The sequence below is a fragment of the Alosa sapidissima genome, chromosome 2 (assembly GCF_018492685.1).
Source record: "Alosa sapidissima isolate fAloSap1 chromosome 2, fAloSap1.pri, whole genome shotgun sequence".
Lineage (NCBI taxonomy): Eukaryota > Metazoa > Chordata > Actinopteri > Clupeiformes > Clupeidae > Alosa > Alosa sapidissima.
Window position 1 is genome coordinate 22,631,018 of NC_055958.1, and position 12,812 is coordinate 22,643,829.

At 42.1% G+C, this 12,812-nt stretch overlaps 1 long non-coding RNA gene across 1 annotated transcript in view; it reads right to left on the bottom strand.

Annotated features, from left to right (window-relative positions):
- Positions 1-8,438: 8,438 nt before the first annotated feature.
- LOC121700514 overlaps positions 8,439-12,812 on the bottom strand; it is a 29,289-nt gene continuing 24,915 nt past the window's right edge. Inside the window, exons 2-3 of the long non-coding RNA XR_006027249.1 lie at positions 11,472-11,556; positions 8,439-8,811 (exon numbers count right to left, since the gene is read on the bottom strand). This is a non-coding gene — a long non-coding RNA (uncharacterized LOC121700514). The remainder of the gene's footprint in view (positions 8,812-11,471; positions 11,557-12,812) is intronic.

Genomic DNA, 12,812 nt, shown 5'->3' on the forward strand with positions numbered 1-12,812 from the left:
TAAATTGTCAGACAGCACTCTTTCCCTCCAACAAACTGAAACAACAAACATTAATATTTATCTAGAGATGCCAGCCCAGCAAGCATTCCTGAGGAAATTGTGAAATATTACATGAACAGGTTATAATAACTCCTTTCATTTCAGACATTCCCAGAAAAAATGTGCATATTAGATGCATGTTTCATATGCACTTGCCTTCATCTGCTGCTTGCCATTGGTCACATACCTCTTAAGCAGCCCCAGGGTAATGGGAATAAATGTCTGTCATGGTGGCCATACTACACCTCCATGGATAAGTCATCATGAAATCCCTGCCCCCCTCTTCTCCCTCTAACCCCTGAGGCCTTCCTTCCTGTCAGCTGCACTCAGCCACTGGCATTGTTCAGTCACATTACGCTGAGAGCAGGAGCCCATCCCCTATCACCCTGCTGCCTCCAGCTGTGCTATGGCTATTTCAGACGGTCAGCTGATCCAGACACAATGACACGCTCACCCACCACTGCAATGGCTTCTTTTCCTCTTTGCCTCTCTGAGCACTAGCCCCACATTAGTCCCCCCCCTCTCTCTGGTGGATAGTAAAGACAACCATTCATGTCATCAATTTTAAATAAATGAAAAAAATAAATTATTTCAAAAAACATCACATAGATACAAGTGTTGTTGCTTTGTGTATGTCTGAGTAGCTATGTATAAGTGCTCTTGACTCCACTCCAGTGATGTACTGCACTGAAATGAGGGCTGACAGGTAGACTGGAGTTGTGCCTGACACTAATCCACTGAGACAAGCACTGGGTCATGTGCCTGAATGTACACTGTCTACAGCCTCGCCCTTTGTCAGAGGGCCAGATACACCTGCAGCCGAGCCAGACATCACAGTCAGCTCTGCTAGTCAACTGGAATTAGAACTCAAAACACCGGACTCTAATTGCGGAATTTGTCACTAAGTCAGAAGTCAAGAAGCACTCAAGACTTTGTTGTGCAACACACATCTTAATGTCTATGTCCCTGCTGAATCTATGTCAAGTGGACAGATGATGAATGAGGATATTCCAGGAGAAGCACCACACCATGGCCTGGCAGGGATGACACTGATGAACTGCAGTAAATAGATGACATCACAGAGTAAACAATGACTCAGCTAGATGTACCCCAGAATAACATTGACATTGACTGTGTCTAAGAAAGCCTTTGTCTAACAGGAGTGAGGGGCTGAGCCAAACCCATTTAAAACAATAGCATGCACAGTGACAGCCATGGTCATTGGGTGTGAACATGAGACTGAGATAACACTGCTGGTGACTTGGTCAGTTCCCATTAATCTGGGGAGCAATAGAATAATCAGACTCGTTACAGTACACTGTTGGTAAAAATACTGGAATAATGGACATAATGTAGAACATTCAATCACACATTAGAATACTGGACATAATGATCAATTCCGCTTTCTCTTAGCACACACACTCGTATTCAAGCATGGAGGTGAAATCTGTTTCAGGAATTAATTTGGTATCTAGTGTAGAAAAGCCGCATGGAAGAGTATGTGAAAGCTGCCATTCTCATACTACACAAGAACATGTTCAGCTATTTACTGTACAAAGGGGTTATGTTTGACTACTACATTGTTTACTTTTTCCCAGATGCAGCTATAATCTCCCTCCCTCTCTCTTTCTCTGTGTGTGTGTGTGTGTGCGTGTGTGTTATGTAACTGACTTGTGTGCACAGCCTTCACACCAGAGCCCCTGAACAGCTGGGCTGAGGTAGCAACAATACACTTACCAGTAAAGGGCAGACCTCAAATGGATCAGTCTGAGAGGCAGACTTTCTTTAATCCTATGTGTTCTCTGCTGCAAGTGCACACATGAACCCAAAACACCATGGTTCTCATTTTATGTATTAAAGGATCAAACATGGCAGGACTGTTGCAATCTGTTGAGTTTAATTTGATAGAGTGTGGGACAGTGACACCAACAGAATGCTAAATGGCTAATGGTCCTGGCAATAAAAATGGGAAGAAAGGAAGCATCATGCAGACAGAGCCTGAGAGAGCTTCAAAGGGCCACTGGGCCTTTCATGCCCAATGTGGGACCATTCTTTGAGTGGCCAGAGCCCACACAGCTGCGGTGCACTGCTGCCCTACATCAAAAACGACCTGTCTGTCTCTTTCTCACATACACACTTGCACAAATATTCTTCATGCAACTCTTATCTTGTTATGCCTCATGGCAGGAATTGTTTACTAAGAAGCCAAATGAAATGGTCTGACCCTTTCTTTAAACCTCGGTAGAAGATGCATAGCGTATAATAGACAAAAGCTTTTGTTTTATCCTTATGTCCCAGATTTAGCTGACTTTGCCCGCCTACTTGTAGACAATATGAAAAGTCATATTGTGAAAAAAACAACAGAGAAACAGCTGATTTAGCTGAATAATTACAGGTTGTGTGACTGTAAGACATAAACGTACATAAAGAGGTTAATTCTGATTTCAATACTGCCACAGCCAGCAAGTGACACCACTATTTCGGTTGGCACTTACTGCTAATTAAAAGCCTGAAGATAGCTAACAAGCTGCCCATACAAATTCATCCAACCTTAAAGGGATATTCCACCATTTGGGGAAATACACTCATTTTCCACCTCCCCTTGAGTTAAACAATTGAGTTTTACCTTTCCCTAGTTCATCCAGCCGTTCTCTGTGTCTGACAGTAACACTTTTAGCTCCAGCTCATTGAATCAGATTAGACCGTTAGCTTATAGCAGAGATGCTAACGGTCTAATCTGATTCAATGAGCTGGATGAAATGAAATGGTGGTGTCACTTGTTGGCTGTGGCAGACTGATGATACTTATGATAACAATAGCGAATAAGATGACAGTAGGTGGACTAAGAGTTCTGCCCAAACCACCTGTACTACGTATTACTTTAGCATCTTCTCTGCACAACCACGTGTGACAGTTGTAGCACAAGAGAGATTTCACCCACTGTGATAGAAGCTAGGTCAGACGTGTGCCCGTTCAGCTTGGCACAGCGTGAAGCTGGTCATTCATTCACACAAGCAGATGCTCTCAGGAGATGTTCCTTCATGTAAGGCCCACCCACTTCAATGTTTCCCTTGTGTCTTCCCATGTACACTGTATCTGTAGGGACTGTGTTACTGCTCCTCAACAAAAGGCTAAAGCACTATTTGCCTGACTGACGCGACTTTAAAATGATTCAGATAAAGTCATTTTCTCCTCTTCTCAAGCTGCCACTTACTGGTGTTTCATAATCCTTTTATTCTTTCTCTCAAATTTTTTTTTTTTTTGTTAAAGCTTTTCTTTGGAGCGTAAAGCCATGCTTGCGTCGGCGTGGGGAGGCAGGGGCAGCCGCTGAGAGCAGCGCTGAAAGCCATGCAAATGCCAGGCCCACTGAGGAGTGATTGTGATGAATTTGGCCCAGAGCGCCGAGGGGCCATCTGCCAGTGTTGTGACGGGTGCTCGTTAGACCGACTGTGGACAGCAGCTCTGGGGAGGGACACAGATGCCTTTTCAGTCCCCAGCTCAAAAGGATTGAGAAGAGTACCTTTAGAGAGCGCTTGGCCTCTTCCCCTCTTTAATTTACTCAAATTAGGGTGTTACCAATAATTACAATAATGTGGACACTTGTTAAAGCGTACACATTCAAAACATGCCTCTCATGAAATGTGTGACATCATAACAATGTGATATTTCAAGTGGAATCAGATTAACATAATTTGCACATGATCGGTCTAAAGTAGAAGTAAAGTAATAAAAACAACAATGGTATTTATAAAGTCTCTCTCCTTGCCCCTACAAGAGACTTCATGAGACCGGATGTGGGGTGAAAAGGCATCTATACTGGGAGCAAGAAGAGGAAGTTGCAGCAATCACTAGAATAGCAGCAGCTCACAGTGCAGTGCGTATGGTGTAATATTCACTCCCCCAGCCTGCTCACTGTTTGCATGCTTGGAGCTGCCCAGATCTCCCCTTTTCTCCCTGTTTCCATGGCAGCAGACAGGTGCTCTCCCTAGTCTAATGCATCTGAAAGCCCCTCACATACACAGACACACACGCACAGCAACACCTCCTGTGAGGACTGGCGACTGCAGCACAGAATGGAAGCCTTTCAGACATGTTTTGCCTTTCACTATGTCCAGATTCCTTCTTGCCATAAAATGTCATTTCTTGTTTGCTGTCATTACTATGTGCCGTTCCTACACCTGGTCACATATAACACACATATCTGTTTATATGTTGTTCTAAATGTGAACCAAAAGCAGACTAAGCTTTCACAAGGTAGGCCTGTGCATACTGAGGGCAAGACTGCTTTCACCTGTATGTGCTGCTGCATGGTAGGCTTCCTGAGCCAGACCTCAGAGCTCTTGCAGAGCTGCATGAAGCGGCTGAAGGTCAGGAAATGAGTTGAGCTGATTAGGGTTCCTCTTTACTACACAGATAACTGCTTATTAGGATCCTATGGTATTTGGACACCATCCTATTGATCCTCAAGTGAAATGAGAGATTATGCCAATCAAGGTTCCGTTCAGTGTTGTGGCGGTGGCTTTTTTGGTTTGCTGGTAACTAATCTAAATCCAGTTATCTGTTGAAGGACACCTCCGTGCTGTTTCTAATCAATGAAATAATCGCTGAAAATGACTGTTGCTCTTGATTTACCCCAGTGGGTATGGTTTAGTATTTGTATGATAAAAATAAACACGCATGACATTGGCATGATGTTGTCAGAACAAACATAAAATAAGGACAATTTAGCTTGGCTTATGAACAAATATACGTATATAGGGCCCAAACCTTGGGCTTGAACATATTAGGTTGGTTTTCTGAGGTGCCCTACCTAGATGTGATGTGCTCTGTGTGTGTAAAGAGCACGTCACCCATTCAGCTGCAGTGTGCTGACGCATGAGGACACTACCAGTTGTACACATTCGGTGGTCACAGATGGATGGAACAACGGTACTCTTGAATACTCTTGAATATGGCTCTGGACTCGTCGAATCACAATTTATCTTTTCTCCAGGCTGAAGAGAGTCCACAGTCTCTATAGATATCGTTCCAAGAGGCCAGAGTGATGGCCCTCAGGCTAAGGTTAGCACCCTGAACAAAGTTCACCACAGAGCAGGCAAGCCATGACTTGAGTAGGCCTGTAAGAGAATGCAAAGACAGGAGTCCCATTTTCACCAACCCCGAGAGCAAGCTCATGTACAGCTGCTGGACCATTTACAGCAAAATGTCAATAGAAGAATATTGATCAAATTGTACATGAATACTTTTACCACTTTTACCAAGGCTTTATCTACATAATCTATTACCTGAAGCCATGCTTTTCTTACATTTCAGACTTGCTTGATATCAAGATCTTCTCAGATGTAAACAGACACAAAGATTGGAGAGGCGGCATGAGTTTGATTCTTTATTACATAATGCACAAGTCTGTTGTTGGAGGCGACACGACTCCTTAAAAACTATCTGGAGCGTGCACACATGCCATAGATAATTAGGTGTGCTTGGCACTCGGTACTCTTCCAAAGCCATGGCATTTACTCACATCCCCCGTATTGGGGCTTTGGGCTCCGAGCAGGTCCGTTAGAGGAGGTGTGTCTGGAGGGGGAGACACTGAGGGAGTCAGGTCTTGGAGCTCCCTCTTCCTGGCAGCAGCTAATCTTACGGACAGCCAAAGGCCGTACCTGCAAATCCTGAGAGATCCAATTTGATCTGCACCAGATCATTAAAACTGGTGTTTGTGCTTATGTCTTTCTTTTTATCAGCTGTCTTACAACAAGCCTACAACAAGCAATTAATCCATTTGTAATAGAGATACATAAACAATGGTGAGTTAGACAACGATTTCATCTGGAATATATGACATGATGCATGTGGACAACATAATAACAACAGAAATATCAGAAACATTTTAATGTTAACCAAAAACATTTAAAATATTTGTTTATGTCAACCATAAATATCTAACAGATGTGATCTTCATTCATAACCACCATGAAATTGTTGGGACAACATTCACATCTTTAAGAATCTATCCTTTCATGAAATTCCATAATAAAAATGCCATACAATTTTATAGTCTAAGAAGAAAGAAGAAAGCAGTTGCAAACATTCTGTGAGTTATGATAGCCTTACACAAGTCCATTATCATGCCAAAGAACTTTCTCACCATGAGTGCACTTTCACACTTTCTGTCACTTACCCATGCACACCGGTGCCAAAATGTTCAGATAGATAGATAGATAGATAGATAGATAGATAGATAGATAGATAGATCGATAGATCGATAGATAGATAGATAGATCCCCATGGGGAAATTCAAGTTCAACTGAAAAGCATTCAATAGACCTGAATCATGAAAGGGTTTGGCGGTGGTGTGCTGGGTTGTATTGAAAATTATGGAACTGAAGTAATCAAACATTGACAGCGGTGAGCACCACTCATTTTGGTGCCATAGTGTACTGTAGTCCCCTTTAAATGGATTATTTGGTGAATGTGAATGTTGGAGCACCTCAGAAATACAGTTGAAGTAATCTGCTGTTTCAAGCTTTCACATGGTTGTCATAAGGGGATTTTTAAATACTGCAAACAAATTGCTTCATGGAAATTCTAGTGAGGAGACTGTTTGTTTGTATTTCGCTGAGTATCTCAAGCTTGACCGACTTTTCTGGGAAAACAGAGCTCTCATGGGAAAACAAGGCCTGACTGCAGTTTCATTATATTTAGTGAGCTTCCTTGGAGAAAAAATACAATGAAACCACCATGAGTGAGAGAAGTACAGTACATCAACAACGGAATGTTCTACTTACCTTATTTAGTGCTTTGTGTGTTCTGAGGTGGATATTGCTCTGTGCACAGGAAACCACATCAGTGACGTGATTAATTGCCAGGGGAGAATTGTCATGGCTGTTCAGTCCTAGCAACTGATTCAGTTGAAGCGGTGGACCAGTCCCTGGGGCGGGGCTGGCCCAACTGGGGTGCCAGAGGTGGGAAGCACTGGGCACACATCACTAATTCATCATTAAGCTTCTATCAGTGCAGGGAACAGCTCACGACACAGGCAGAGGAGGGGTTTATTAAGGATGAGCTACTAATGGTAGCATTTCTGAGGAGAGAGGGAGAGAGAGAGACAGACACAGCTATTTCATATGGGTGGCATCATCGATTTTGCACAGATAATCCAGGAAAATCTTATTCTAAGACAGAAACACATGTGGTTCTGGATCCCTTAGAAATGCAAAACCCTGCAAAATAGCACAGTAAGTAAACAGGACTGATCATATTAACACTAAAAGCACCCAGTGCAGCTCTGTGGAGTGAGTGAGTTCCTTACGGGAAACTGGCGCTGGGGTGTGGGTGCTCATTCTGTGAAGTGACACATTGCCTGTCTGGTCAGATAGTGGCTCCCCTCACTGATGAGTTCATATTCCCTCCACCAGCCTGAGAGGCTCTCTGCTCTGACTCACTGATTGCCTAAACACATTTACATTGAGCTGCCACACCCAGAGGTCAGCGGTCAACTGAGGGTTGTTCCATAGAGAGGCTGCTCTTACATTTAGACTAATCAAATCTGGACAGCAATGTCATCGCTGCTGGTGTAGTTAGATGTTGCAGTCATGTTTTGGTAATTCACAGTAAGCATTACCTTTTGACAGTTAATGTAAAAACAAACAAACAAATGCTCCAGTCCTCCAATGAAGTGATTAAAAAAACATTTTGGACTTTTAACAAAGCAGGGCAGATCACCTCATCCAACAAAGGATACACAAATAGGGATTACTCTGTGCCTTAGAAACCATGACATGTTATTTATATAAAACATGTGAAACATTTGTATTACTGCCTTATTCAATTCATACATCACACATTCCACAATTTTGATTCATTAAACAAATCAATGTATTCTCTCATATTAACTTTTTAAATAAAAAATATTTTTAGGACTAAACAGCACCCATAAAACATTAACGCTTCTTACCAGAGAGGGATTACAGTGTAATTTGAGTTATAGTTAAATTATGTTTTTTTCAATCCCATATACCTGGATTACCCGGAGGTATTAAGTGAATGAAGCAGAATGTTTGCCCTTGTTTTCATCCAACTAAACTACCGTACTCTAAAATCTGATCAAAGGAGAATCTGATTCAGTGTTTGAAAATGAAACTGATATTTCGATGCAAATGAAGCACACATGGTGTCCTTTTGTTCATTCAGTTTGTACATAAAGCTGTCTGTGTTCATTAATACCACATGAAAGATCTTCGCTGACAGAGTTACCCGTAACAGCATGATATGTGCTGCCTGATGGCCACGAGGAGAGCTGAATTGACATGTCAGCCCTGAGATCCTATATGGCCTGGGGAGGGGGAAGCACTGCTTCAATGAAAAGCTACACTTCTCATGGTTTAGAAGGGCTGATGCCAATACAGCTCATTATTAATGGGTCACTAGGGCTTTAGACGGGGCCAAAAATAACTTTTCATAATTGTTTCAGGAAGTGCTAGTTCAAGTGTTAAATAATCCCTAGCTACATACAAGTTGCATGACATCATTGCATTATACTATCATTTTGAAGTTGCCTGTTTATTTCAAATCAAGACAAATGTACAACTGTGTGCTGTGCTGTGCATGTAGGGAGGTAAGTGTAGCAGTGGTGGGGAGGGCAGTTGTGATGTGGTATTGAGGATCCTGAGAAGAGGCTGACGTCTGTTCAGTTGAGTTGTATTCACAGGCCCATTCATCCTCTGCCTCATTATCATACCCATGGTGAGAGAACGGCGCCTCTCCATTGTGGCTCTAATATGAACAAAAGCAAAACCTATAACCGTTAATATGCATAGCAACATCGCTCTGTGTGTACAGGCCTCCGACATGTTTCTCGTAAAGACACAGTGGGCAGGAAGTCAACACGACTAATTCCTAAAATGGCTAACCATGAATAGAAAAAGGTACAAAAACAGAGAAGAAATAGTTCAAATAAAGCCAGCCGTTCCGAACATCCATTAGCTAGCCCTAACTCAGGCTCATGTGATAACCTATTGTTATATGTTGCGGAACACATGTATAACTGGTCTTTGTGTTGTGCTCATCCAATCTCTGAATCTGTTCAGATGACTGTAAATGTAGTGCTGGAAGCTGAGGCGTTTGGCTAATCCAGAGAGGACTGTTTGCTCCAACAGGAAGGCCCTCCCACTCTCTTCTGTCCCAGAGGAATGCACACAACAGGGGTCACAGCATTCCAACTGTATTTCATGTGTTTTAGTGGTGAGGACAGAGGTTTACGCTACTTTTCATATTAATAGTTTCCACAGTGTCACTAGTTTTGAATTATGATAAAAAAATATATCTGTTAACTTATAACTTGTTTTGAAGTCTGATGTTCAGTTTTAATTATTTAATACCATAACATGTTAAAATCCTTCCTCTGCAAATGTTTTTGTTTGAGTCCAGTGTGAAATCTACAATTTCCTAGAGAATGCCCTTTTGTAGAACACACACAGTGATGTGGCCACATAGCTATCTCACTGCTGAGGGAGTCTGATACCATATTTGGCAGTGGAAAAAAACAAGCGTATTTGAAGGAATTTGCCATTCCTCGCATCAGTATAACACTCACACAGATTGGCTGTTTCAAAATGTTGGGCTGAACAGATACAAATCCACTGTATTCTGACTGAGGCAGCAAAAGACAAGATTAGGTTTTTTTCATTCACTCTGAAAGCAGACTTTTTATAAGTAGTGTTGATATTTGGGCAGAGTTAATAAGCTCTCCAAATGGCAGTTTCAGTAGCTATTGTAACAGCAATTACTATAATGTAGTTTAAAATTTCTCTTATAGCTGATATGGCACAAATTAAAATAAGACTGTGTTCTGATCACATTTTTATTTAACATAACCTTAAACAGATATGATGTTATTTGGGGCCAAGCAGCGAAGCTGCGAGGCAACCCACAGTGATTCTATGTTTTCTTATTATTATAACGAAACGCTCATTTGCCATTGAACCATACAGTAAACAGTTGGGAAATTTGGCACATTGATTCAGTACAGTAATATGATTAATTTCACTAAGTTTCATGTCAAGTGCTCTAGCGCCACCATTGTGTAAAATTTTGCATTACATCTATGCGGTTAACGTTTCAACCGTACACATTGAGGTATATTTGGAATCCTTGCGCCATATTGGATTTCATCAAAAACAATTAAAAGTTTTCACAGTTTTTAATTAAAATGTGTCCGATTTTCACGAAACTTGACGCAGATTATCGTCAGACCATGACTCATAAAGGCATTGCTTTTTGGAGCCATATTCAAAACCTCTCGGCCGTCACAACCAATCAAGCCGCCAAACAGGAAGTGGAGTAATATCTCAGCAAAGCTTTTACGTATCAAAACCAAACTCAATACATGGGGTCAGGACCCAATAAGGAGGATGCTCAATACATTTGATGACTTTTCACCTATAGGTGGCGCTATAATAAGCAAAACCACTTACTAGTGGTGTCTGTTAATACTGTGGGAGGTCCTAAATCCGACAGATGTGAATTTGTGACGTCAACATAATTGATCCGGCTGCCATATTGGATTTAATCAAAAACCCTTAAAAGTTTTCACAGGTCACAAAGTTTATCCGATTGTCACGAAACTTGACGCAGATGATCGTCATACCATGATTCACAAACGTATTGCTTTTTGGACCTATATTCAAAACCTGTTTCCTGTGACGACCAATCAAGTTTGGCGGCGAAACTGCCAAACAGGAAGTGAAGTGATATCTCAGCAAGGCTTTCACTTATCAAAACCAAACTTGGTATATGGACTCACAAGCCAATTAGGAGGACGCCCAAGAAATTTGGTACATTTTGACCACTGTGTGGTGCTATAATCACAGGAAGTATAGTCATATTTCAGCAACGCTTTAACATAAAAAAAACAAAGTCAGTACATGGGGTCAGGACCCAATAAGGAGGAGGCTCAATAAATTTAATGACCTTTGACCACTAGGGGGGCACTATAATCACAGGAAGGGGGCTCATATTTCAGCAATGCTTTCACGTATCGAAACCAAACTTAGTATATGGACCAGAGAGGGATTACAGTGTAATTTGAGTTATACTTCCCATTTGAATGTCTGTCATGTCTGAGTCTGCAGACCCTTTGCTGTGCTGCAGTGTGCGTATGCATTGAAGTGGGGTACATTATCACTTATATTACATTATACATTATACATTACCAGTAGGCACGGCTGAAGTGCCCTTGAGCAAGGCACCTAACCCCTCACTGCTCCCCGAGCGCCACTGTTGTAGCAGGCAACTCACTGCGCCGAGATTAATGTGTGCTTTACATCACTGTGTGTTCACTGTGCGCTGAATGTGTTTCACTAATTCACGGATTGGGATAAATGCAAATACCAAATTTCCCTCACAGGATCAAAAGAGTATATACTTATACTTACTTATCACTTCAGGGATCAGCCAGAGCGGAGAAGAGAATGCCACCCCGACCGCATATGAATGCATGAATTTCCTCAGGAAGTGCTCCTAAAAAGAAATACCAGACAACAAGCACAAGTCGCTCTCAGACAAATGAAACATGCGTTTCCCTCACCCTGCCAGTCAAGGCTAGGTTGCTTTCCTGACCAGGTTGGGTGTTTGTCAGTCACAACAGATGTGCGCTGAGGGCTGCGTTATCAAAGTTAGGATTTGTACAGATGTGTTGGTGTTTCCCCTAAAATCAGTGAAAATGAGGTGTGTTTTCTGTGTGCAGTGCAGCCACAGGTGATGGGATGTGACATTTGCATGTGACCTTTCATCTGGAGGAGAGGAGCCCTCCGGCTGTGGGCCTGGCAGGGGTGCACACACCCACACAGACACATTTGAAATCACAATTATACAACACGCTGGCCTGGGGATACAGCTTGTGAAATGTGAGCCTATGCCTTGCAACGATGATACAGCCACTGTTAAGTGGCTTGTAAGGCCGGAAGTGGGAGGACATTTTGCTAACAATGTGCTTACATATGAGAGAGAGAGAGAGAGAGAGAGAGAGAGAGAGAGAGAGAAAGAAAGAAAGAAAGAAAGAAAGAAAAAGAAAAACAGAAAGAAAGAAAAACAGAGAGATATACACTGACAGTTCTGGGTTTACATAAGGTAGACACAGATGTTGGGGAATCTGGGTTGGTAACTACCAGGCCTCCACAGATGGCACAGTCTGAGATTACACAACCCTTACAGAGCACACTGAGTTAAATGACTGTAGCTTGCTCACACAGGAAACTCTGGTTTCACGTTGTGCCTGCAAACTCACTCTCTGTGTTGCAGGTGGTGAAGCAACTAGGTACTACATTTATGTTTACTTCTTGTGTTGAGCTGCACAAAGATTTCCTATGTATTCGTTTTTGAAGTGTGGTCAGCAGGAGGTCAAATGTGACCTAGCCCAGGGGTTCCCAAAATTTTCCACTACAAGGCCCCCCAAATACTACTAGGTTCTGGCCAAGGACCCCCTTGATGTGTTATTAAACCCATCGACAATACTACGGCAAATGTAAAAATACATTAAGTTAATCCTAATAATTATTTTAGCCACAAGCACTTCGCGATGGAGCAGTGTGTAAAAATGCATTTGGGGCTTTCTGCTAGAGAGCTATCACTTTACTATTACTCCCAGTCATTATCATGGAAAATATAATGTTCAGATATGCGACAAATTATTATAATGGCATTGTATAACAACCCTCATAGTAATATAGTATGGCACCCCCTCGCGGCCCCCACTTTGAAAACCACTGACCTAGCCC